The sequence below is a fragment of the Lemur catta genome, chromosome 11 (genome assembly GCF_020740605.2).
Source record: "Lemur catta isolate mLemCat1 chromosome 11, mLemCat1.pri, whole genome shotgun sequence".
Lineage (NCBI taxonomy): Eukaryota > Metazoa > Chordata > Mammalia > Primates > Lemuridae > Lemur > Lemur catta.
In genome coordinates, this window is record NC_059138.1 from 55544554 (window position 1) to 55569745 (window position 25192).

At 38.7% G+C, this 25192-nt stretch overlaps 1 long non-coding RNA gene across 1 annotated transcript; it reads left to right on the forward strand.

Moving 5' to 3' along the window:
- The first annotated feature begins 272 nt into the window (after window positions 1-272).
- LOC123647440 lies at window positions 273-11806 on the forward strand. Its single transcript, XR_006738231.1, has 3 exons — window positions 273-291; window positions 3740-3913; window positions 11787-11806. It is a non-coding gene; the product is annotated as an uncharacterized LOC123647440 (long non-coding RNA).
- The last annotated feature ends 13386 nt before the right edge of the window (window positions 11807-25192 follow it).

Below are 25192 nucleotides of genomic sequence, written 5' to 3' on the forward strand. Positions count from 1 at the left end.
CTGGGGAACAAATACTGTCCCCTGGCATTTATTGTCTGTGTAGCTTTAGGCTAAAGCATTTATATATATTTTTAAACCCATAGTTTCTTCACTTGTAAAATGTGGATAATAATATCTACCTTATCATATTGTTGCCTACTAATATTTTGGGTGAATTTGTCACTTAAGGAATACCAACCTTACCCCTCCGAAATGGCTTTTGATTGCTAGATACCGGAGGCCACCCAGGACCCTAAACCTGCATCAGTAGGAAGTGAGACGCTAAACAAATGCAGCCACACACAAAGAACGGTGAGGAAACAAGCAATCTAGGAGCTTCTCAGGCCAGCTAGTGAAGGGAGGCTGCCTGGGCAGAAGGGAGCAGGAGAGAGAAAGATAAAGTGAAGGGAAGAGAAAGAGAGAGAGAGAGAAGCTTTGATGGCATCGTTTGAATCCTTGTATCCAGGCACACTGGAAGCTCTGAATTACCTCTGACTTTTCACTTGTAAGGATAATAAATTCTTTTTTCTAAAGCCAGATTGAGGTGTTTTTTCCACTTATAATTGAAAAACTCCTAACCATATCTAATGGTGCCTATTAAAACTGCTCAACCTCACTCATAATAAAAGTAGAAAATTAAAAATGAGATAGCATTGGCAAAAAGTAAAATTAAAATTGATAACACATTATGTTGACCAAGCTGTGGAGAAATAGGTGTTCTGAAATTGTACTGATGAGAGTGAGTTTAACAACCCCTAAAGAAGGCAAATTAGACATATTTGTTAAAATTGTAAATACATGTATTCTTCGACCCAGCAATCATGCTTTTGTGTAATTTGTCCCACAGATATATGCCCAGGCATGCAAAATGAGGCATAACAACGTTATTCAGTGCAGCATTGTTCCAAGAACAAACAATAAAAATCAACCTAAATGGTCATCACTGAAGAAGCAGTTTCATTCACACTGTGGCAAACTCTGAATCCATTAAGAGGGATAAAAATTTGCTTTAGGAACTAATAATATATAGCTGTGTAGGGACAAAAAAGGAACAGAGGAATATAAAGAGCTTGCTGTAATTTGCATGAAAAAGGGACGGGGGAAGGAACCTATGTTCATGTTCAGTTGCATATGCATTAAAATCTCTGGAATAATAGACAAAAAGTGAATTACCATGGGAAAGGCTGTGTAGAGGAAATTGGTGGCTAAGGGTCAGGGATAGAGGGAGGTTTTTTCAGTGAAGATTTTTTGTACATTTTAATTTTTGAACCCTGTAACTGTGTAGCTAATTCAAAAATGAAATAAATAAAATTTCAGAGGAAAAGAGTCCTAACTTACATGCTAGAGCTATGGAACTCTAAACCCACGGATGGGGGGAATCCTTAGATTGAATTAGATGTAGACTGGACTCCATCTTCTAGAATTTCTAATCCTTTCCAGCCGTGATAGAACCAGCTGCTGAGATGAAAAGAAATATCCCACGGTTACCGCAGCACCTACAGGACAAACTGAAAATGTTTCAGCCTGTTTCTTTGTGCTTTTTGCAAGGGTGGGAGTCAGAGGACTTTAGCAAAGCATAGGTAAGGAGTGGTGGTCTTTTTTTCCCCCCTTACAATTGCTAGTTATTGCAAACATAACTGTCACATAAGCATATTGGAAGCTTGGACCTTAAAGCTGAGCTCCCTGATTACAAATACTGCCTTTTTCACTCACTCTATTACTTCTCAGCTCTGTGGCTTTAGGTAAAGAAACTTAACATTTCTGAGTCATAGTGTCTACAATGTGAAATGTGCTATCAGTAGTGAAGGTTATGCCTCACAGTGTTTTAAGAGACTTCTTTTGCCAGAGAAACTGCAAATCTGGCAAACAACAACCTATGATTACTCAACCCTTAAAGCCTTTCTAAACACCCCAAACCTATTCCAACATGAAGTAAACTGCTAAAGAGATGTAGCCTACAGAGGAGACCTCCCTCTCTCCTCCCCGATGATCTGATAAAAGACAAAGGAGATCCTTGCAGAGAACTGACCAGAGCAGCCAAATTGGCCAAGGAGCTCACATTACCTCCAGGTCAGGGATGCCTTGCCCTTCCTGTCCTGCACATCATGGGACAACTTTTTGCTGTTTCTCATTCTCCTCCTTATTAAATGAATAGATTTTTTTTTTGTAATTATCCTGTTCTTTCTCTGTCCCTTTATGTATTGTTTTTATGGTTATACTGGAACCTTGATTCTGCCAGGAGAACTGACCAAGAAGAATCACCCAGAAATCCTGGACTTGGAGCAATAACTAGACAAGTCTATGCGGCCTCTCTTTGGGAAGGGGGAAGTGCAGTTTTCATAGTTTCTAATTATGGCTTCATTAGATCGGCACTGGTGTTTTTGAAGGGTTGCGTGTGAGTAGAAGCGTATGTTTATAAACGTACTGTCAAAGGTGTGGATTACAGCAGAAACCTGCGATGTTAACCAAGCCAGCATTTATTTGCCCAGCTTCATATAATCCCTCTTTGATCTTTTGCTAGACACCTGGAATCCACATCTCTCAATCCATCTAATTTGAGTGATTTTGACTCTCTCTCTGGCTCTAGGGACAGTCATATGACTCAGGCGTGGCCAATCAGAGCACTGCACCCTCTGCTCAGTTAGGTCAGAGAAACTCAGGGCAAGGTTTCTCTGCTGATATTGGAGCTGTAAGAATGCAGGGAAAAGAAGGCTAAGGATAGGGCAAAGACAGGGAGCTGGAGCAAGAGAGTAAGCATGAGAGAGAGAAATCACAGACAATGGTGACATTTAAGCCTTTGGATTAAGGCCCATTGGAAATTCTGCATCTACCTCCAGACTTCTTAGTGATGAGAAAAAAGATATCTTCTTGTTTGAGCCAGGTGCAGTGGGGCTTTCTGTCACTTGTAATCCAAAGAGTTCTAAATAATTCAAATGGCTCCTAAAACAAAAGATGTTCAAACTCACCTATAATAAGAAGAAAAATAAAATAAAATTGATATCATTTTTTTTTTCCTCTCAGACTGATTGGCAAAAATCCAAACACACTGTGTTGGTAAAGCCGTGGGGAAATAGACAATTTCATACATGGCTGGAAGGAGCATAAGCTGGCACAAGCCTTGTGAAGGGCAATTTGGAAATGCCATAAACATGGCAAATACATATCCTCAGATACATGATGAAGTGAGAATTTTTCTGATTTTTTAGATTTTTTTTTCTTACTGCCAGAGGAACTCAGCAGGAATTCTCAGGTATATTCAGATATATTCACACACATGCAAATGAGCTATATACAAAGCTACATGTGTTAGTATTGCTTTTAATAGCAAAATAATCAATTTACATGGTCATCAGTAGAGAACCAGGTAAATAAATTTAGGTGTATTCATACACTAGACATATTCTGAAGCTAGAGAGAAAGGTGGAGGCAAGGGGGAATTTTTATATTCTGATAAACAAAATTTCCCAGATATAGTGTTACATGGAATAATTAAGATGGAGAAAAAAGATGTTATAGTATCTTTTTACGCAAATAAAAGCAAGTAGTTTTTAAAAAATATTTGTATGTGCATAAAATGTTCTCTGGAGGCACAAAAGAAATTATTTAATAATAATATTGCTAATCTGTAATGTGGTCTTGGTAAAAGGGAAAATTTTTTCACTATATTCTTTATGCACTTTTTGTTTGTTTTTGGACCATATGAATACAATTACCTATTCAAAAATTAAATGAATAAAATTTTGACATTTTTTTCCACTAGTACCCAGGAGCTACAGAACAATAAAAGCAGGTTATGGATCCAGGCACCGAACTGCATAAATTGAACAAGCCGGCTTCTTCCATTTTCTAGAATATCTGGTCTGTTGCAGCCCTGAGATGTGTTGCGCAGCAAGAAATAGATGTTCTGTGATGAGAGTGGCACCTTCAGGACAAAGTGAGAATTTTTCTGTTTTTCCATTATTTTTTTCTTACTGGCCAAAGAATTCAGCAGAGCATGGAGGAGGAAGGTAGTGAGCATGAATTTTCCACTTACAATTGCTAGTTATGAAAGTTTTTCAAATAGTAATAGAGATATTGCAAACTAAACTATTTTTATATAAGGTACAGAGGGAAGCAGTGTGGAATGGAGGAGTAAAAGTAGACTCCTCTGACTATAAATATTGGCTTTGTCACTCCCCAGCTGTATGGGTGTAGGCAAAGCCACTTAACATTTCTGAGCTGTGGAATCTACACTTATGAAATGAGGATAATAAAACTTACCTAAAAGGGCTATTGCCTTTTAACTTTTTAAGGGAGCTCCGTAGCCAGAGAAATGCCCCACCTGACAAACAGCAGCCTGCCATTGTTCAGTCCCTGAGGCAAATGCAGGCCCCCAAACCCATTCCTTCAGGAATGAGATGCTAAGCAGATGCAACCCAGGGAAGGGGTATCCCCACCTTAAATGAGGCCATGAAAGACAAAGGTCAAGAGAGAAACTTCCAGGGTGGCCCAAATTGTATGACCAAAGACCTCACTTCACCCCATGGTCAAGGGCCTTGGTATGTTTTTAACAGTTTGAGATCAGAGGCTACTCTCTGCTATTTCCCGTTCTCCTCTTTTCCAAATGGAAAGTTTTACTTCAATTATTGTCTCTCCCTGTAAGTGTATAATGTGAGTTATGGTTTCCATTTAATCATAGTTTGCTGGACTATGAGAAGCCACATTAAGACTTGACCGAGAAAAATATTCGGCACTCAGAGATTCTGGACTTGGAACAATAATTAGTTTATATATGAGAGAGAGATATATATCTGGGATGTGCCATGAGCAAGTTTTTATTGTGAGTAGTATAGCTGCATTATATTGATATGGACATTTTGGAACATATATGTATGGTGAGAAAGGTATATTGTCTTGTGACTCAGGGCTGGACAAACAGAGCTGTGCCTCCCCTGACAGCACAGGTTCAAGGATAAGTACATAATATAGTTGAGGGCCTTGCTGCCCATGTTGGAGTTGTGAGAATGAAAGCTTGGTGCTGCCTGGGAGAGGGAGAAAGAGAGAGAGAGAGACAGGCAGAGAGACAGAGACAGAGATAGGGAGCAGAACCAGGTTTGATGAGATCCTTTGAGTCCTTGGATCATTGCAGGTCTCCAGATATACCCACCAACTTTATTTTATGTGAATCATATTTCTTCCTATTGCTTAAACCAATTGAGTTGCATTTTCTACCATTTGTAATTGAATTCATATGAAAAGGTGCTATACCCCCTCATAAAAAAGAAAAACGCAGACTGAAACTACACAGAGATAACACTTTTTACTTACCATATTGAGAAAAGTCCAAACATTTGAAAGCACATGGCTGGACAAGCTATGGGGCAGAAGGCATTCACATAGAGAATTATCAGCTGTCTGAACTGCTACAACTCCTAGGGGGGAATTCTATAAAAATTACAAATGCCTCTATCCTTTGATCCAGAAAGTGCACTTCTTTGAATTTATTGTACACATATGCTTATGCAAGAGAAAGACCAACATGCTGGTTATTCTCCCTTTGCTTCCCCGCCTCATTGCCATTCTCAGTTTTTCTCCACCATGCTTTGGTCCAGGATGCTGACCTCTACTGAGAACAGCACACAGCCTCCTCTCCCCTCTGGCTTCTGCTTACATTAGGTTAATAGAGGGGTGGGGCACCAGCACAAGGAGGGAAGAGGGAGGAAGAGAAAGGTCAAGATATTTATTCCACTGATCCCTGCCTTGACAAGAGAGATTCTAGAAGAGATTGCATTTCTCTATGGCCACAGCCAATGTCAGATGGCCTCTACCACAGCTACAGGCATCACCAGACTCCAATGACACCAATTCTTCTCCATCATCCCTGCAGGCCAAATGCTGGTGACAGATTTCTATTGCAGCTAATTCCTTGATGCTCACCATCCCTTTTCAGTTCCCTTAACCCCTAACCATTTGTGATGTATAGTATATATTAGTATATTTCATGTATCAAAATTTACATAAGTATATTTAATATACTAAGCATATTTACTTAGTATGCATAAGTTTACTTTATGTGTCAACTTGACTGGCCTATGAGGTGCCCAGATATTTGTTCAAACAGTTGTTTCTTTGAGAGTGTTTTTAGATGATGACATTTAAATTGGCAGACTGAGCAAAGCAGATTGCTCTCAATAATGTCAGTGGGCCTGATCCAATCAATTGAAGGACTGAATAGAATAAAAGACTGACTTTTCCCTGGATCAGAGAGAAATCTCCTTTCTGATAGCCTTCAAACTGGAGCATCCACTCTTCTTGGTCCTACAGCAGCCTGCTAGTCTTTGAACTTGAACGGGAACATCAGATCTGCAGATTTTGGACTTGCCAGCCTCCAAAATTGTGCAAGCCAATTCTTCATAACAAATCTCCCTCTGTACATGTATACTATTGGTTCTGTTTCTCAGGAGAGCCCTAGCTAATACACTATACCTTTCAAAATATTTCCTTCATTAAATTCTCATCAGTTAAACTCTTTGAGTATATTTATTTTCTATGGGGGCTTCAACTGACATAGAAATTGGTATCAAGAACGGCCCAAGGAAATAGACCCTCAAGATGGGATTTGGGGATTCTGTTGCCCATAATAGTTGATGAGCTCACAAATGTCCTCTGCCAGGGGAAGTAGGACACTAGCAATCCATGATATGTAGCCATATTATGATTTCTCAAGTTATCATTGGAGGACAAGTATATGACAAGCATGATCAAATGACTATGGCTCTTAATTACTACGGCAACACAGAGTGATTGCAATTTGTGGTCTGGCTGCCCCTAACTGCCTTAGAGAGCTTACAAAAAGAAAAAATGGAAAAAAAAAGCCCAGAGACTTGAAATGCTAACTCAAAGAACAAGGGAAGAGTCAAAAAGCCTTGATGGTGGCCTCAAAAAATTCTTATCTAGAGTGCAGACATGACTGTAATTAGGTCCAAGGACTAATTATATATGTTGCAGAGAAGCAACAGTAGTTAAATGTTCAACCTCTCCAGGTATCATATGCCAATTAAGGCACTAGTTAATAAGGAGTGGGATTCTGAGACCTGGAATAGAAACATTTAACTGAGTTTTGAACCATGAAATCCCCCTGAATTGTCCTTGCCTAAGTAAGAATCCTTTACCCTCTTTCCCAAGGGATCTTGATTTCCCTTACATAAATTTCGTTTGGTGACTTAACCTAGAACAGTTATCTCACAAGGGGAGTCAATCCTCTCCCCAACCCAGCCTCACCATCCCTCATTTACCTACAGGCTCCAAATGACAATTAAATCCCAGCAGAGCCCAAAGGGAGAGTGTGAGGTTGCTCTGGGAGGAGATAAATTATACTCTGAATGAGTTGCAAGATCTTACCCATTTGTATTGTCAGGAGTCTAGGGAGCTACTCAGGCATCGACTCTAAGCGTGTTCAATGAAACATAAGATTGTATCAGGACAAATTTATTGGTATGCAGGCACTCACAAAGGACTCATAGTTTAAAGTGTTAGCTGGATGCTGAAATTTTTTGAGCAAGCTGTATAGTGCAGAATTCAAAGATTTAAGGAGATGGCAATGTTGAATTGGATCTATTTATATACAGGTTGCATATTCACCTCACACCCCCAATCAAAACTAGCAAGAGGGATCAGAAGACAATTTATTCGCCACTCTTTAGTTATTAAGAAATGCCTTTAAAAGCTTTGTGTAAAAAGCTAGATTTAGTAGGCATGTGACAATGATGAAATATGCTGCCATGGAATTGGGCCTGACTTCAATGGGAATAATAGGAACCTGGAATGGTGGATGCCAAGTGGCTCTGCTTGACCATCAGAGATAAAACAGGAGTGATTATTTTAATGAGTCACAGGGATGTGGTAATCAGGCTGTTTGTCTCATAGGTTCATTAAATTGATATTATGTGGATTGGAGCTGGTAAACAGGAAGTGGCAAGCACCTCGAGTGACTCAGTGAGATACATGCAGTCATAGAGAAGACAAGCCCTGTGAAAGAACAGGGTCTTGCTCCATCAGTGAAGTTTCTAGGGATCAGGCGTCTACGTGAAAGACAAGTTTCTACACCTAGTACCATCACTGCAAAGATATAGTGACAATGCATAGTGAGCTTCTTTGGAATTTAGAGCCAGGATATTCCACATTTGGCTGCATTGCTCCAGTCCCTTTATTGGATAACCCACAAGGCAACCAGTTTGATTGGAGCCTAGAGCAAGAGTTAGACAAGGCCAGTGGTGTGCTAGTAAATGTTTAACAACCAGCTTTCCAGAAAACAAAAATGCCTCATTTGTAGCACTTGCCAATTTTTGTGGGTTAAATACACTCATTATGGTCAATTTCAAGTTACCAATGTGATATCAATTAGCTCACAAAATTTCTAAATATTTAATTGTGGGCTGTCATGAACCAGTATAAAAGAGGTCCAGCACACCATGGGTCAAGGCTAAGAAGCAATCTGCCCTGCCTCTTGGGACTTAAAATCTAGTAGACTCAATGGTACTTGACACATCCGTGACAGATAGAGATACTATATGAATGTTTTGCAAGCCCCTGCATTACAGAGCAGATCCAGAGGGTTTGGGATTAAAGCTTCTTTGGTCAATACCTATTATCCATTTGAAAAGCACACTTGGGCCGGGTGCAGTGGCTGAGTAGCTAGGACTATACCTGTAGTCCCAGCTACTCAGGAGGCTGAAGCTGGAGGATTGCTTGAGCCCAGGAGTTGGAGGCTTCAGCGAGCTACTCTAGCTTGGGTGACAGAGTAAGATCCTGTCTTAAAAAAAAATAAAAGGCCAGGCACAGTAACTCATACCTGTAATCCTAGCACTTTGGGAGGCCGAGGCGGGGATTGCTGGAGCCCAGGAGTTTGAGGATGCAGTGAGCTATGATGACGCCACTGCACTCTAGCCCAGGCAATGCTATCTCAAAAATATATATATATATATATATATATATAAAGAAAGAAAAAGAAAAGTATACTTGGCTTGCAACTGGACTCTCATAGAAACTGAATTTCTGAAGACATTATGTGATCCAAACTACTCACTCATAACCCTTCTCTACTTTTCTGTGCCTACACTGAGCCCAAGCACACTAAACTCTAGACAGGGCATCGCTCAGGCTTCCTTGCCCTCTGGCTTCCAGTTGGGATTGGCCAATTCAAAGAGACTGGAGGTCAGGAGGAGAGGTCAGGGATCCATCCTCGCTGTCCTCGACTTGCTCTCTGCCGGCTATTCTCCCAGCGATGGCTGCGCCCTTCTCTGGTCACAGCGCAAGGGACAGGAACAATCTTCCACAGCACCACCTCTTGCCAGCGCCCAGTAATACAATTTCTCCCCTTCCATTTCAAGCCCAGGGATGGTAAAACAACTTCCTGTGGTATTTAGCTAATTCCTGGCTCTTCACCATGCCTTGTAGATTTCCCTCATCTTGCTTATCTCTGTAGATTATGCTCTCTTCAGTTAAACTGTTTAATACAGGGTGTATCCTCTGTTTCCTTCCGGTCTCTGGTTAATGCAATGACTGGTGGACAGAAGTATTCATTGTTACTCCATTTGAAAAAGGTAGTAGGGGAATTGCCCAAGAGCACTTGGTGGCACAGTGACTCCAGCACTCACCAGCTTTGTAACCCTGGGCAAGTTATCTATTAGTATCTTCTCTGTGCCTCAGATTGCTTACTGTGAAATGGAAATAACCACTGAATTCAGTGGTTGTGGCAAGGAGTACACGAGTTAATATAAGTAAAGCACTTAGAAACACGCCTGAGAACATAATGAGTGCAAGATGAGGGATGGTGATATAGGTAGGATTTTGTAATCTCTAGAATCTAAGAACATGATGGAGCTATCACTCCTGGGATTGTGTTAGATTATATGACACACTTGTCCTTAAAATAGGGAGATTATCTGGGGAGGCCTGATCCAATCATATGACCCGTTAAGAGCAGAGAGGCTCTCCTGCTGATGGCAGAAAGGTAAGTCAGAGAACTCCCAGGTGTGAAAGGACTTGCCCCGCTGGTCTGAAGAGGGAGGGAGCCATGTGAGAGGAATGAGGCTGCCTGTGAGATCAGAAAGTGGCTCCTGGCTGACAGCCTGCGAGGAAATAGGAACTTCAGTCCCAAAAATGCAAGGAAACAAATTCTGCCAACGGCCCTGTGTGAGCTTGGAAGCAGAGCCTCTAGCTAAGAGCTCAGTGAGGCCAACAACCTGACTTTGCCCTTGGTAGACACTGAGCAGAAAATCTAGTCAAACCCATCCAGACTTCTAATCTATACAACTGTGAAATAATAAAGAGGTGTTGTTTAAATCACTAAGTTTGTGGTAACCTGTATTGGCAACAATAGAAAACTAATATAGACTGGTGTTTTTATTATTTTTGACAAATAATAATAAATAACAAAATTGGAATCAACCTACATACCCATCTATAGGAAACTAGCTAAATGAATCATTGTACATTCATACAATGGAATACTATGCAGTTGTTGAAAATATGGAGAAGCTTTTTATGCACTAGTATAGAAATTTTCGATATATATTTTTATGTGAAAAAAACAAAGTACAGAATAGTCTGTATATTATGCTGCTCTTTGTGTAAGAAAATGATTCAGTAACATGTATTTATATTTGTTTATAGATACATTTACACTCTGGAATGCTACAAGAGGTTAGATAACTGTGGTCATCTGTTCTGAGGGGTCATGAATAAGAACTGGACAGACAAGGCTACCCAGTGGTGGAAGGAAGATTATTTATTATGTGGCTTTTTATACTTCTGCTTTTTGAATCATGTAAATATTCCCTATTTAAAAATTTAGAAGTGCTTTTTTAAAAAGGAAAAATACAATCATAACTTATATATTGGAGCTACAGAACTCTAAACACACACATGGATTTACCAACACAAACTGTCAGCCTCATAATTGGCTTCTTCTATCTTCTAGAATTTCTGGTCTATTGCAGCCCTGAGAAATCGGTTGAAGAGCTAGAAAGAGATACTGTATGGTTATGGCGGCACCTGCAGGACAAACTGAGAATTTTTGTTTGTTGGATTCAGTGTTTTTCTGAAAGGCATGCATTAGAGGGGGCAAACATTGAGACTTCAATGACATAGCTGGGCGCAGAAGTTGAAATAATGACTGATGAAATAATCTAACCAAAGACACATTTACCCAGGTCACACTGGGTAGGGGGAGCAGAGTGGTGACACAAATGTAGGTTTCAGAGCCTCGCCTACTTGGCTTCATGTTTTCTCTCTGCCACTTAAGGTAAATGAGCCAGAGCCTCTCTGAGCATTAGTTCCTTTGTATGCAAAGACGAACAGCCCTGCCCATTATGTGGAGTTGGTGAAATATTAGAGGGAACACGTGTGATGTGCTGAATTGGGCCGGGCACACAGCTGGCTCTCAGCAGCTGTTTGCCAGTACCTCCTTGTTACTTGGATACATCCTTCAGTCTCATTGCATTCACAAGGCCGACAGCCCCCTGGACTCGCCCTGTGTTTCAGCCCAACTCCCATCGTGATGCATTTTCAGCTTTTCTCAACTTCCCGCAAGCAATCTCATCACATCATGCACAATTTAGATTTCTTGTATCTCTGAATATCAAACTAGCACAGCCCCATCTCGCCACTCCTCACTGTACTCATGATTTGGCTCCATTTTCTGAAACTCTTGAATTATTTCATTTTCTAGGAAAAATAGCCCAAATTATGATTATATACATTTTTTGTACATAACTGACAATAACATGCATTTATTCGCATAAATGACATGACATTTTCTCCTTCAGGATCGTTATTAAGCTTGAGCCTGACCTTTCTTCACCTTCAGAAGGTAAATGTTCTTCCGAATCTCTGTTGGCTTCACGTATGTATTGTACAGCATCATGTTTTTTAGAGTGATATGCTTCTATATGTGCAGAAGACTAAAGCAAAATAGAATTTGAGATCAAGAACCAAAAGAAATTCATTAGTAATCTTATACTGTGAATAAATTTAAAAGATTTTATTTCTCAGTGAAAGGAATATTTACTAGGGTAACACAATAGGCAGGCATGATTTTTAAAAGTAATCCAAAAAATATTAGAAATTAACATGGAGTTATGCTTCAATCTAAAACAAAAGGTGAGTTGATTCTTTAGACCAAATAGAGAAGAGAAAACAAGACAATAAAGGATATGATGATTATGATTTGAAGCAGTGGAGGATCTAGATAAAATTAGGGGGAAAAAAAACAATAGAAGAAAGAACTCTGTGTTTCCAAGCAGATGGTGCTGCATATCATAAATATTGTGAGGAGGCTAATGACCCAGGGGGTTCTGGGCCTGTCAATCCACACTCTAATGGGAGATTTCAACAATCCATACAACAGGAATTATAGAGAGTGACCAGTCATTACTAAAAAAACTCTATGTGATAGTGGACATAAGATAGGCTCAACAACAGAGTAATGAATATATAATATGGCAAATATAATGGTAATACATAATATTGGTCATCATAAAATATTGCAAAGACCTCAGACATCAAGTTGGAGAATTAGAAACCACATGGCAATCTATGGATATATGGATATCATGTTCCTTGATCCTACTAAAGTTAAAAACAAATGGAGGGGTAGAATTCAGACAACATGTAGGTCACAGGCAGGAGACAGTCATTATTTCAATATCTGATAGTATCAGTCAGATATTCTGTCAGTATATGAAATAGATATTTGCAGAATGAATATTTGCAGAGTTATATGACCTAGCCCAAATAATAGCTTAAGAGCTAAATCATGGAAAGATTATAAAAAACCAAACAATACTGATAAAACTAGGAGAGATTGTGTAGGCATAATGCACACATATGAGAAAAATTGCTGTTCATATAAGTGTAATTAAAATTAGAATACTTGACCTTAATCCTAGCACTCTGGGAGGCCAAGGTGGGAGGATCACTTGAAGTCAGGAGTTCTAGTGAAGGGCAGAAGGGGGAGCAGGAGTGACTCCATGACAGGCTGAATCTCCTGACACAGGCCTAAGTTTCGGTTTCCCCAAGACGGGTGGGCCTAAGTCACGAGTTCCCGGGACGGGTCCTCCTCTTCCCGCCCAGTGACTCTGCAAAACAGCTGGGAAAGTATTGGGACGTGGAGCACCTTAGAGCCAACCAATCAGGAGACAACTCGATCAAGCCACCTTTGAAGGAGCAAATGAACTAAAGGGGCGGGGGGGAATGGTGTGCACAGCGTATGTAACCTACTGAAAGGCATAAAAGCTTAGTTTTTACCCCAGGGCGGTGTCCTAGTTCTTAAAGAGACCACTGCGTTGGTGCTCTGGGACTTGGACCCTGGCTCGAGCCAGCCAATAAACTCCTTTGCCTTTTGCAGCCTTGGACTCTGCCACTCTGTTCCTGGGGTTGAACGGGGAACCGGCTCTAACACTAGACCAGCCTGAGCAAGAGCGAGACCCCGTCTCTACTAAAAATAGAAAGAAATTAGCTGGACAACTAAAAATATACAGAAAAAATTAGCCGGGCATGGTGGCGTATGCCTGTAGTCCCAGCTACTGGGGAGGCTGAGGCAGAAGGATTGCTTGAGTCCAGGAGTTTGAGGTTGCTGTGAGCTAGGCTGATGCCACGGCACTCTAGCCCGGGCAACAGAGTGAGACTCTGCCTCAAAAACAAACAAAACAAAATTAGAACACTTGGGAGTCTACTGGGAAGATGGCGGATGAGAAAAACCGCCAGCCAGAGTGTCTCAACAAGAAAGACAGATTTTAGAAGAAAGTGAAAATAAACAAACAAACAGACAAACATAGATCAGGAGAGGGTCGGAAGGAAGGGTGCCTGAAACTACAGGAGACTCCACGGGAAGTTGCGGAGAAGAACTGGAAGGAGAAAGACCCCCGAGAGGCTTCGAGACCAGACAAAGGTAGGTGGAGCAGTTAAATTCCTATCTCTGGGCTCCTGAGTGGTTGGAGAGACCTGCTAACACCAGCCCAGAGAAGCCTGCCCTCAGTGAGAGGTGAGCCTCTTGCGGACAGGGCACCAGGCTCCCAGCTCCCTCAGGGCAACTCCCGGCCCTCAGACCCAAGCTAATTGGCAGGCGCCATATTGCTTCACTCTCCCCTTCCCCTTCCCTACCTGCCCTGCGGAGAGAGACAATTTAGCCACCACCTGGAGGCATTTGCAGAGAATGGGACCTTTCCTTTTGTGGCCCTACAGCAGACTGAGGGGAACTCAGACTGGGAGCTCCCTACCTGCCAGCTGTCCCAGGTGCTGCTTGCCTGCTGACTTCAGGAGAGCAGGACAAATCCTGAGGTGGAGAGACATCCATCCAGCTTGGGCACCCCGGGGGTGACTTGAGACCAGCACTCCTCTCCCTGGCATGGTGAGGGATTGATCTCCAGGGCCCAGGGGACAGGCCTGCAGGCCAGATCCGTACACCCAAGTCTCAATTGCATTGCCTGGGGTCACAGAAGGGATATTTATGAACGAGACTGAGGTATGTGTGCCTTCAGGGGCAGATCGGTGTGCCTGAGGGGCAACCCTCCTCCCATGGGAGGGCCGTGCACCCAGCTCAGGCTGCAATCCTGGGCAGGGAAGCTTCTGACCTGTATCACAGCCAGGGGAGATCCACTGGCTTGAGGTCCTGCCTGCTGGCAGAGGCCCAGGAGAAAACGCGGAATAGGGGAGGGTGGAAAGGAGCTAGGCCTGCTCCAGACTGCAGGTCTCAGACAGCCCCACCCCCACACGCAGACTTTTCCATGGAGTGGGGCCATTTCAGCCCCTCCCTGGTAGCTTTACCCAGAAGCAAAGAACAGACCTTTGACCCCTGCTAGCAGCATTTGTGGAGCTTGCAGGCAGGCTCACCCAACCCAGCTCTGTCCAGACTCACTCCCCAACCCGCCCCCAATGAGGTGGAGAATCAGGACACACCTAGAAGTCCCAGGGCCTCACCCCCTACATGAGGCACTAGGGTGCCTCTCCAGAGGAATAAGAGATGCTTACAGGACCCAAAAACAACACTGCAGCCTGCTCCTCCCAGCAAGCATCACCTACTGACAGGGAGGTCATTCTGCACACCTTTTTATGGCACCTACTGACTCATCATAAAGGGTGTGGTTGAATCTCACCCTCAAACACCACCTACTGGCTCAGAGATTAAACAGGGTGTGTCATTATCCAAACAAAAATCTAAAGGTAAGAAGCAACAGCTGATCCAGAAGGGAAGGAATCAGTGAAAGAACTCTGGAAGTATGAAGAATCAAATGGAAAGCACACCCCCAAAGGGGAACACTAGCTCTCTAGCAATGGACATCAACCAAAATACACAAGGGTTAGATAAGCTATTTGAGGATATAATAAAGGAAAATTTCCCAGGCCTTGCTAAAAATCTAGATATCCAGGTACAAGAAGCTGAAAGGACTCCTGGGAGATTCATCACAAACAGGAAGACATGACACACAGTCATCAGACTGACCAAAATAACCACCAAAGAGGCCCTCCTATGAGCTGTAAAGTGAAAGAAGCAGGTAACCTACAAAGGAAAACACATCAGAATAATGGCAAACTTCTCGATTGGGACCTTAAAAACAGGAAGAGACTGTGGCCCCATTCTCACTCTTCTCGAATAGAATAATGCCCAGCTAGAATCTTGTACCATGCAAAACTAAGTTTTGTATAGTAAGGAGAAATAAAGACCTTCTCAGACAAGCAAAGACTGAGGGAATTCATCAAGACAAGACCTGCTCTCCAGGAAGTACTTAAAACAGTGTTACACACGGATCAGCACAATAAACACTCATGAATGTAAAATCATAGAAAAGCTAAAGGTTAAAGGTCAGATACCACAATAGCTCAAGAGAGAAAACAAAGCAACAAAGTTCAACTCAACAGGATGAACAGAAATCTGCCTCAGTTATCAATTCTCTCAATCAATGTGAATGGCTTGACCTGCCCACTAAAGAGACATAGCCTGGCTGAATGGATAAACATGCACAAGTCAAGTATCTGCTGTCTTCAGGAAACACATCTAACCCACAAGGATGCATTCAGACTCAAGCTGAAGGGACGGAAAACGATATTTCAAGCAAACAGAAGCCAAAAGAAAGCTGGTGTGGCAGTTCTGATTTCAGATAGCTTAGTCTTCAAATCAACAAAAGTAATGAAAGACAAAGAGGGTCACTATATAATGGTGAAGGGTATAATTCAACAAGAAGACATAACAGTTCTAAATATTTATGCACCTAACTCAGGTGCACCCAGATTCATAAAGCAAATCCTACTTGATCTAAACAAAAGGACAAACAGCAACACCATAAAAGCCAGAGACTTCAACGTCCCTCTGACAGAACAGGATAGATCCTCTAAACAGAAAATAAACAAAGAAATAATGGACTTAAACAAATGGGCCTGACTGACATTTATAGAACGTTCCACCCAAAAACCACTGAATGTACATTTTAATTTATTTGATAGTTATGGGATTTTTCAGATATGTGTTTCATCTTTGATGAGTTTTGTTAGGTTGTAGCTTTGATTCATTTCATCTAAGTGGTCAAATTTATGTATGTGTGGTTGATGGTAGTGTTCCCTTAATATCCTTTTAATATCTGCAGATTTTGTAGTGATATTTCCTCTTTCATGCCTGATATTGGTAATCAGTGTCTTCTTTCTTTTTTTCTCTTGCTGTTTTGTTAGCAATTAATTTCATTGATCTTTTTCGAGTAACCAGCTTTTGGTTTGATTGATGAATTATCTCTACTTTTTAAAATTATTATTATTTTTTTTTTCTTTTTTGAGACAGAGTCTTGCTCTGTTTCCAGGGCTAGAGTGCCATGAGGTCAGCCTACCTCACAGCAACCTCAAACTCTTGGGCTCAAGCGATCCTTCTGCCTCAGCCTCCTGAATAGCTGGAACTACAGGCATGTGCCACCATGCCTGGCTAATTTTTTTCTCTATATACTTTTAGCTGTCCAGATCATTTCTTTCTATTTTTAGTAGAGATGGGGTCTCGCTCTTGCTCAGGTTGGTCTCGAACTCCTGACCTCGAATGATCCTCCTGCCTCGGCCTCCCAGAGTGCTAGGATTACAGGCGTGAGTCACCATGCCTGGCCTACTTTTTTAAATTATTATTTTGTTTTTAGTCGATACATAATAATTGTACATATATATGGGGTACAGTGTAATGTTTTGATACACGTATACATTGTATAATGATAAAATAATGATATTTAGCATATTCATTACCTAAAACTGTTATCATTTCTTTGTGGTGAGAACATTCAGGATTCTCTCTTCTAATTATTTTGAAATATACATTGTAATATTGTTTACTGTAGTCCCCATTACTGGGAACAACTGTACCCAGGCTTTGTCACCAAGTGTCTTATTATCGTCCTTGTAATTTTCTTTTAAGTCTATAGAAAATGGCAAATTCTTTATGTTTGTGATGGATGCCTGGATTATGTGGCCTGAAAAGGCAAAATCCCTCATTTTGTCAGCTGTTTAAGCATCTATGTGCCCATCCTTGATCTGGGGGTCTGAACTAATTCTATCCCTCAAAATCAGCCCTTGCAATCTCATATGCCCCCTCTTCTGCTATAGTCCCTGGGCCTACAGGGAGGATGTTTATAGTATTAGCAGCAGGGTGTTGGCAATGGAGAACAGGTTGGGGCCAGATGGATTGAATAGTTTTTAAATGCTAGAGATATCAGATAAACTTTGCTATTTATTTAATATTTGTCCTGACTCTGGAAAATAAAACAAAAAGAATCATTAATGTTTTACATAAAAAGTCATAAAAAATATTCCAGTTCTTTCCATGACTTTTTCTTAAAAAAAGCAAATCCTAGACCATAGCTAATTATAAAGTGATGTTTGAGGAGAATCAAAGTAAAATAATAATTGTCTGTGGATGACGAAAGTCTTAGAATACCTATGGTTAAAGATGCAAAGGAGATTTGGTTATTTTTATAACATACAACAATTTAGCATAATAATTATAATTACTATTGATAACATATACTAAGACACTTAGAATTTTAGGAATCTCATATAGTTTTGGAACAGATATTCATAATATATTTATACAAATATAACCCAAAAACAGTTAAACACCATTTCATATTTGACAATATTTCCTATGTGCTTTTAACTTATCAAGTAAGCCTAATATATCTCTCTTGGACTTTTAGTGGCTCTATTATTAAAAAGCTAGTTTGAGTTTAAAAGGACTGAATTTAGAATTTTGTTTTTGAAAAGTTTGTCAAATATTAAAGGTTTAAAACATTTGTTCAAGATAGAATCACAAATCACTGTAGAATAATGGTTGTTTATTTAACCCAAGAGTGATATTTGTAAAAAGATTTTAAAGTAGATACAGGAAGTTATATGAATATAAACTTTAACCCTTTTGAAATTTAGTTTTTCTAGTTAGTCAAAAACCTAATGAAGACAACACAGGGCTTATCTTGATAAAGAATAAAATCTTTGTTTCTTTTAGGCCAGTTATCCAAAAGATAAAGGAAAACCTTCTTTAGCTGGGCTGTTTTATTTATTTTTATGAGAAACCCATTTAGATAACTTGGAAGTTAAACTCAATGAAAAGGGTGCTTTAATTAATCAGACACAGCAAGAGTGTGTCTAGGTCTGGAGGAAAACATTGTTTTTCTAAACCACATCAGGCCATAACAACAGAAGGAAAAAAAAAATTACAGGAGGCAATGAAAAGTTGACGGTGAGAATTACCATCCTAGCCTTTTTAAGTGGAGAAAAAGCTGAAATCAGCAAGACATAGAAGTTGAACTTTTAAGATATAAGTCTGAAAATTTTTTTAATTAAAAAAAGGAAGACAGATTATAGAATTAAAATTAATACATCATGTAATTTCATTAAGGGCAAATTAATATTTTAAGAAAATTTTATTGTTTTAATCAAAAATTTTTCTTTTTAATTATAGCCAACTTGATCACATACAAAATCCCTTCATAAATTCCTTTCTATGAAGCTTATCATGACTTGCATATACCATCTACAACATATTTAAGCTTTCTATTTTGTCCTAAATTTCCTTTTTCTTAAATAACTATTTTATTTTAGCACAAAAATTTACCATACAAGATTCTTTCTCATACAGTATTATTTTCCTTTCTGTTTAAACTTTCTTACCAAAAATATATATTCATAGCTTTATTTTTTTTACATCTCTTTCCTACTTATTAGTTCTTCTTCTTTTTTTTTTTTAAATCTCCTTTTTGGTAAATGGGTTATGGGAGGGGAAGGTCAGAGAGACCTTAAGCCTTGTTTATTCAATTCAGTGTGTCAAGGTGCCATATATTGGGGTAAAATATTTCTAATTTTCTTCAGTATTACATATCAGTATCTTATAGATGAGAACCATTTTATAATTGTTAGACATGTGCTTTCATAAAATTTTGTGTTAATTTGAAATTATTTAATTTAACAAAACGTATAGATTCTAAATTATATGAAAATTTTATTTGTAAGCATTTATCCCATTTACATTTACCTAATTTACTTAATTTATTTCTTTATATTAGTTGTTTACTTGGATCCTAGTTATTGTTTGAAGTTATTTTCTGTTAACTGTTTTTATACTCTGAGTTAGATATATAACATAGACTAGGAATCAAAATATGCTTTTATTTACTACTTTTAAACTCAAAAAGTCCTACCAAGAAAACAAATATATTCTAGTAAGACTTGCTGTTTTGAACAATGTAACATCTCTTCTAAGTTTTATGAATACAGTAGAAGTTTTAGAACACCTAGGGTTTAAAAGTGTTAACTAATTAGATCCTTCCAAAAGACCAACATCCCAAGACAAAATCTGTTGACATTGTAGGGGTCAAAGGTCCCTGTCCCCACCCCCCCCAAATTTAGCCAAACTGCAGGGAGCAAGGGCCCCTGCCCCCATAAAGGTTTGCTGAAAAATCACTGACATAAGGTAGATTGATTACTAGGAGGTAAAATTACAAACCTATTTAAACATGTATGCATGGGAGCCTTCAGAGTGAAAACTCAAAGATACAGGGGAAATTGTCTATTTTTATACTGAAGTTCAACAAAGTTTGGACAGTAGTAGAAAAATATGATTGAACAAAAAAGTAATGATCTAATGCTAACAGGCTGGGTGGGGAAACCCAGAAAGGCCTTTCTGTCCAGATTCTATTTGGCCTCTCTGAGCAACCATTTCTTCCTTCTGGGTGTACATCAGTGCTCTTTCTGGAATGGGGGTCATAAAGTCAAATAAGCAGTTTGGATAACTACTTTATGGCCAGTTTTTACATAAAATAATTTTAGGTTTTATGTATAACTTTCTGGATAAGTGGTTCTGGCTTTTATGACCTGCCTGGGGCAAGAAGGATTCTGGTTTCTATGGCTGGCCTTAGGAAAGAATGGGACTGAGAGGCAGGAGGACAAGTGAAGGTCAAAGAACTTTTGTTTCCAAGGCCTTCATTTTAGGTACTTTTTTCTGACCCCCATCAACATGATATCAACCTGAATGTACACTGAACAAACCTTCAATACAAATCCTTAGCACCTCAAACAATGACACAAAGTTGTAATGTGTTCTTTTTTTTTACGTGAGGATTGAGATCAAGTTATTTTTAAACAATCTAAGTAGTCTCAAAACATTTTCCAACTTGATTACATGTAATACTTCCAAAGAGTAGGATTGTTTTGAGGTTTTCCTTGTATTCTAAGAAAAACTACCTCATTCATCTTTAAAAAATTACTGTACAAAAATTAACAGTTTAGGGATTTTCAAATTTTCCTATGCACAGGACTTTGCTACAGCAACACAATGTATACATAACTGGCTAGTAAGCAAAAAGTACAACAAATCAAGAGTTGGGGAAAACTGAAGCCTCTGATTTGGTTTAAGCTCTTGTAACTACAGCTCCTAGGGCAACTGTCAACCCCTAACAGTATTGTTAATATCAGATAATAGAAAGAATGAGTCAGAAACAGACTGGCATTTACCTATCCATAGACATCGAAATTGGTGGGAGAAATTGTGTCTACAACTAGGATTAAGAGCCCCAAACCAAAATATCTTTGTAAACCTTTGACCATAAGTTTCTGTTTTTGTGCTCCTATTTACTTGATGTTTTACTCATTTTAATTACTGACATTTATTTTTATTTAGGCTTGTCTACATTTTTACCTAAGTAAGGATCTTAAAGTTAAACACATGGGTATTTTTGTCAATAACTCAAGAGATTTAGCTGTTATCATTAAATCAGCAATATTAAATTAGTCTTATTTATCAAAAACAACATAAACAGATCATGTAATTTTTGGCTGGGTTTATAGTTTTATAACCTTTGTGTCAAAACGTTGATATCTTAAAAAACATAAAAGTGACTAGCAAATCCTTGCAAAAATGTATGCTGACAATTTGAAGACATTTTTATTTTTACTGTATCAATAATAATTTTTAACCCACCTTTTTTACCAAACATTACAAAATTCATGTGAACTTGAAAAGTGTTTGGGTTTATTTAATTAATTCATGAGTGCTCTGTCATTTATAACTCAGTCTGGTACCATGTAGACACAATATATAATACATGTGCATACACAAAACTCACTAAACACATACACACACATACACACTTACACAAAGTTCTGATAGCTTTTACCTCAGAACTCTAGCCATGAGGTAGTAATACAAACTCACTGGTTTCCAAGATAACTGAATTTAGATTACTTCTGACAAAATTGGAATTTGTTCAGAGGGCTAAATTTTAGTTGCCCCGATGGGTAATCTAATAAGGCCTGTGCACTTCCAAATCAAAATTAGGATTACAAATAACAACTTCCTAGAAAAAGAACCAACAGCTCAGAATAAATCAGGACCATCAACAAATATTTTGAGCTCCAGGGCTCAAGAGGATTTAAGAGTTTCATCCTAAGGAGAAGCTTGGAGTCAGTGGGCCCAAGGGGACCATGGTGGTACCTGGCACTGAGTTCAGGCCACTCAGCGGGTTCCTGAGTCTTCTCTGAACCCCATGTTGGCCATCCTGATGGCCATCTTGTCAACAGAACAAACCCCAAACTCTGTAAAATAATTTAAACAGGTTTATTCTGAGCCGAATATATGTGAACATGGCCCAGAGAAGTATGCCCAAGAAGTCTTGAGCAAGTGGTCTCACCGTGGTTGGGTTACAGTTCAGTTTTATGCATTTTAGGGAGATAGGAATTACACATAAAGTCATAAATCAATATGTGGATGGCATACATTGGTTTGGCCCAAAAAGGCAGTACATCTTGAAGCAAGGGATTACACGTTATAGGTGAGTTTAAAGATTGTTTGATTGCAATTGGTTAAAGAAATGAAGTTTTATCTAAAGGCTTGGGATGTTTTAAGTTAAGATAAAGAAGTCTGCTAATCACAGACATGCCACTGGACATATGCCAAGACTCAAGTGATCTGTTATGTACATTGATGACCTGCAGGTATGGTTTAATCTTTGTCTTACATGGCCTTAGGCTTGTTAATCACTTTTTGTCCTATTGTTACAAAGAATAATTCCAAAAGGGACAGGGCATAACTATGTGTGTCTTACCTCCCTTCTCCTCATGGCCAGCCACTCAGCTTTAAGGGTTTTTTATTTTGGGGGGAAAAGAGGAGGTTGTTCCTTGTCAAAGAGGGAATCCATTCAGTTGGCAAGGGGTCTTAAGATTTTATTTTAGTTCACACTGAGAATGTTTTTATTCAACTTTATTCCTGAAAGATATTTTTGTTATATATAGAATTCTGGGTTGATAGTTCTTCTCTTATAGCAATTGGAAAATATTTTACCACTTCCTACTAACCCCTATGGTTTCTGGTGAGAATTCTACCATTATTTGATTTGGTTTTGCCCTGTAGTCAATCTGTCATGGACCTTTGAGGAATTTCTCTCTGAATCTTTCAGTATTATGTCTTTAGTTTTCAGAAGTCTGATTATCATTGTCTAGGAATGGATTTCTTTGGACTTGTCATTTGTGGCTCACTCAGCTTCTTGAATCTATAGTTAATTTCCTTTACCAGATTTGGGAAGTTTTCCACCATTACTTTTTCAAAAAAATTTTCAGTTCCATACACTTCTTTTTTCTTCTAGGATTCTAATGGTACAAATGTTAGATTTTATGTTACTGTCTCACAGGTCTCTGAGATTCCATTCATTTTTTTCCCAACAGCCTTTCTGTCCACTGCTCAGACTGAATAATTTTTATTGATCTATATTCAAGTTTAATGTGTTTCCTGTGTCATTGCCCTTTTCCTATTAAGCCTATCCAGTGACTTTTTAATTTACATTTTTCAGTTCTAAATTTTCCATTTGATTTTTTTATATTTTCTACGTATTTGCTGAGACTTTCCATTTTTAAAATCTGTTTCGAGAGGGTTCCTAATTATTCATTTTTATGATAGCTGCTTTAAAATTTTACTCAAATAATTTCAATATCCATGTCATCTTGGTGTTGGCATCTGCTGATTGTCTTTTCTCTCTCAACTGTTTTCCTGTTTTTTTGTATAATGAGTAATTTTATAAACATTTGGTGTATTAAGTTACAAGTCTTAGTTTCTATTTAGATCTTTTTTTTAGCAGATATCCAAGCTATTTAGGTTTAACATGCATTTCATTGCCTACTTTTATGAGCTGTAGTTCAAATATCAAATATCTTTTCAAAGCCTTTGCCGTGCTATTCTCAGCTGCTCTACTGTGTGCTAACCAGAAGCCAATCTAAAACGTACTTTTTATTTGCACAACAGTTCAGTTCTTAAAAACTTTTAGACTTTGTATATAAATTTAAAGTTTCTCTTTCTCTAGCTCCTTCCTTTCTATGATTTTCTCTCCATTCTCAAGTTGAAAAGGGGATGAGTGCTACCTAGTTACTACAAAACGTGAATGGAAGTCCCATGTATTGGGATCTTATTTTTAGTAAGTACTCTTCTAAAGTACCTATCCTCTAAAGTACCTAAAATAGAACTGATCTTCTAATGAGGGGAGTGAGACAACAAACAAAAGGAGACGTATGTATTATAGGATATCTTAGAAGGCTTATCCTTTTACTTTTAACCTACATGTGTTTTTATATTTATATACCTTTTAGGTATCACATAGTTGGGTCATATAATACTTTTCCATCCAAACTGATGAATCTGATAATTTCTGTTTGTTTTGATTACGGAGTCTGACCCCATTTGATTAATTAAAATTACCCAACATTATGAGTCTTACTTTCCTACTTGTTTGCATTCTTGGTAATTTTTTATTAGATGTCAGACATTATAAATTTCATACTGTTGAGTGTTGAACTTTTTAGTATTTTTATAAATATTTTTGAGCTTTTTTCTTGTCTAATATCTGAATCACTGTGGTGTGTTTCTGTTGTCTGTTTCCATATTGATTTTCCTTTTCAGGGTAATTTGCTCCTCTTTTGAAGCATCTGTTACAGTTTTTGATAGAATATCAGATATTAACATATGAAAAATTATAGCAGTTCTTGATGTATTCTTTCAAAGACAATTAAGATCTCATATGATAGGCAGTTAGAGTATTAACAGATACCTTAATCTCTAGGCTTTGTTATTATTATTATTATTTAAATTCGGCTTTGTTCTTGATCTGAGATATAGCCATTACTTCTAGGACATGATCTTCTGGAGCTCAATTGAAAGCCCAGATTATTTAACAAAGACCTTTCATTTCGATGAGGATTGAATTCCAATTTCTGTCCCCACTGTACCATGCAATTGCTGAAATCTCTACTCAACTACTTAGGTTCTTCTGTTTTTCTTGAAGGCTTTCCCTACACATGTACATTGTAGTTTAGGAGTCAGACAACACTTAGAGAGAAAATTGCATGCAGATTTTCAGCATCAGTTATTTTTGCTTTCCTGTTTTCTGAGATTTTGCCCTTCAAATCCCAGCCAAGTTGGCATTCCTAAACTCCAACTTCTGTCTTCATTTAGATTTTTGTTTTCTGCCTGCACTGTATTCCTTGAATGGGCAAATATTCTCAGAGAAAAATCTAAGTGAAAGTGGAGCCTCCTCTAGTGGATTTAGTTTCCCTCACAGAACATAAATCCTCAAATTCTAATGAGCACATTTGTTATTCTCTAATGTTTTCAAACAGTTGTCTTTAATTTTTCAAGATAGCCTTAATATGATACAAGCTACTCCATTATAGTTGG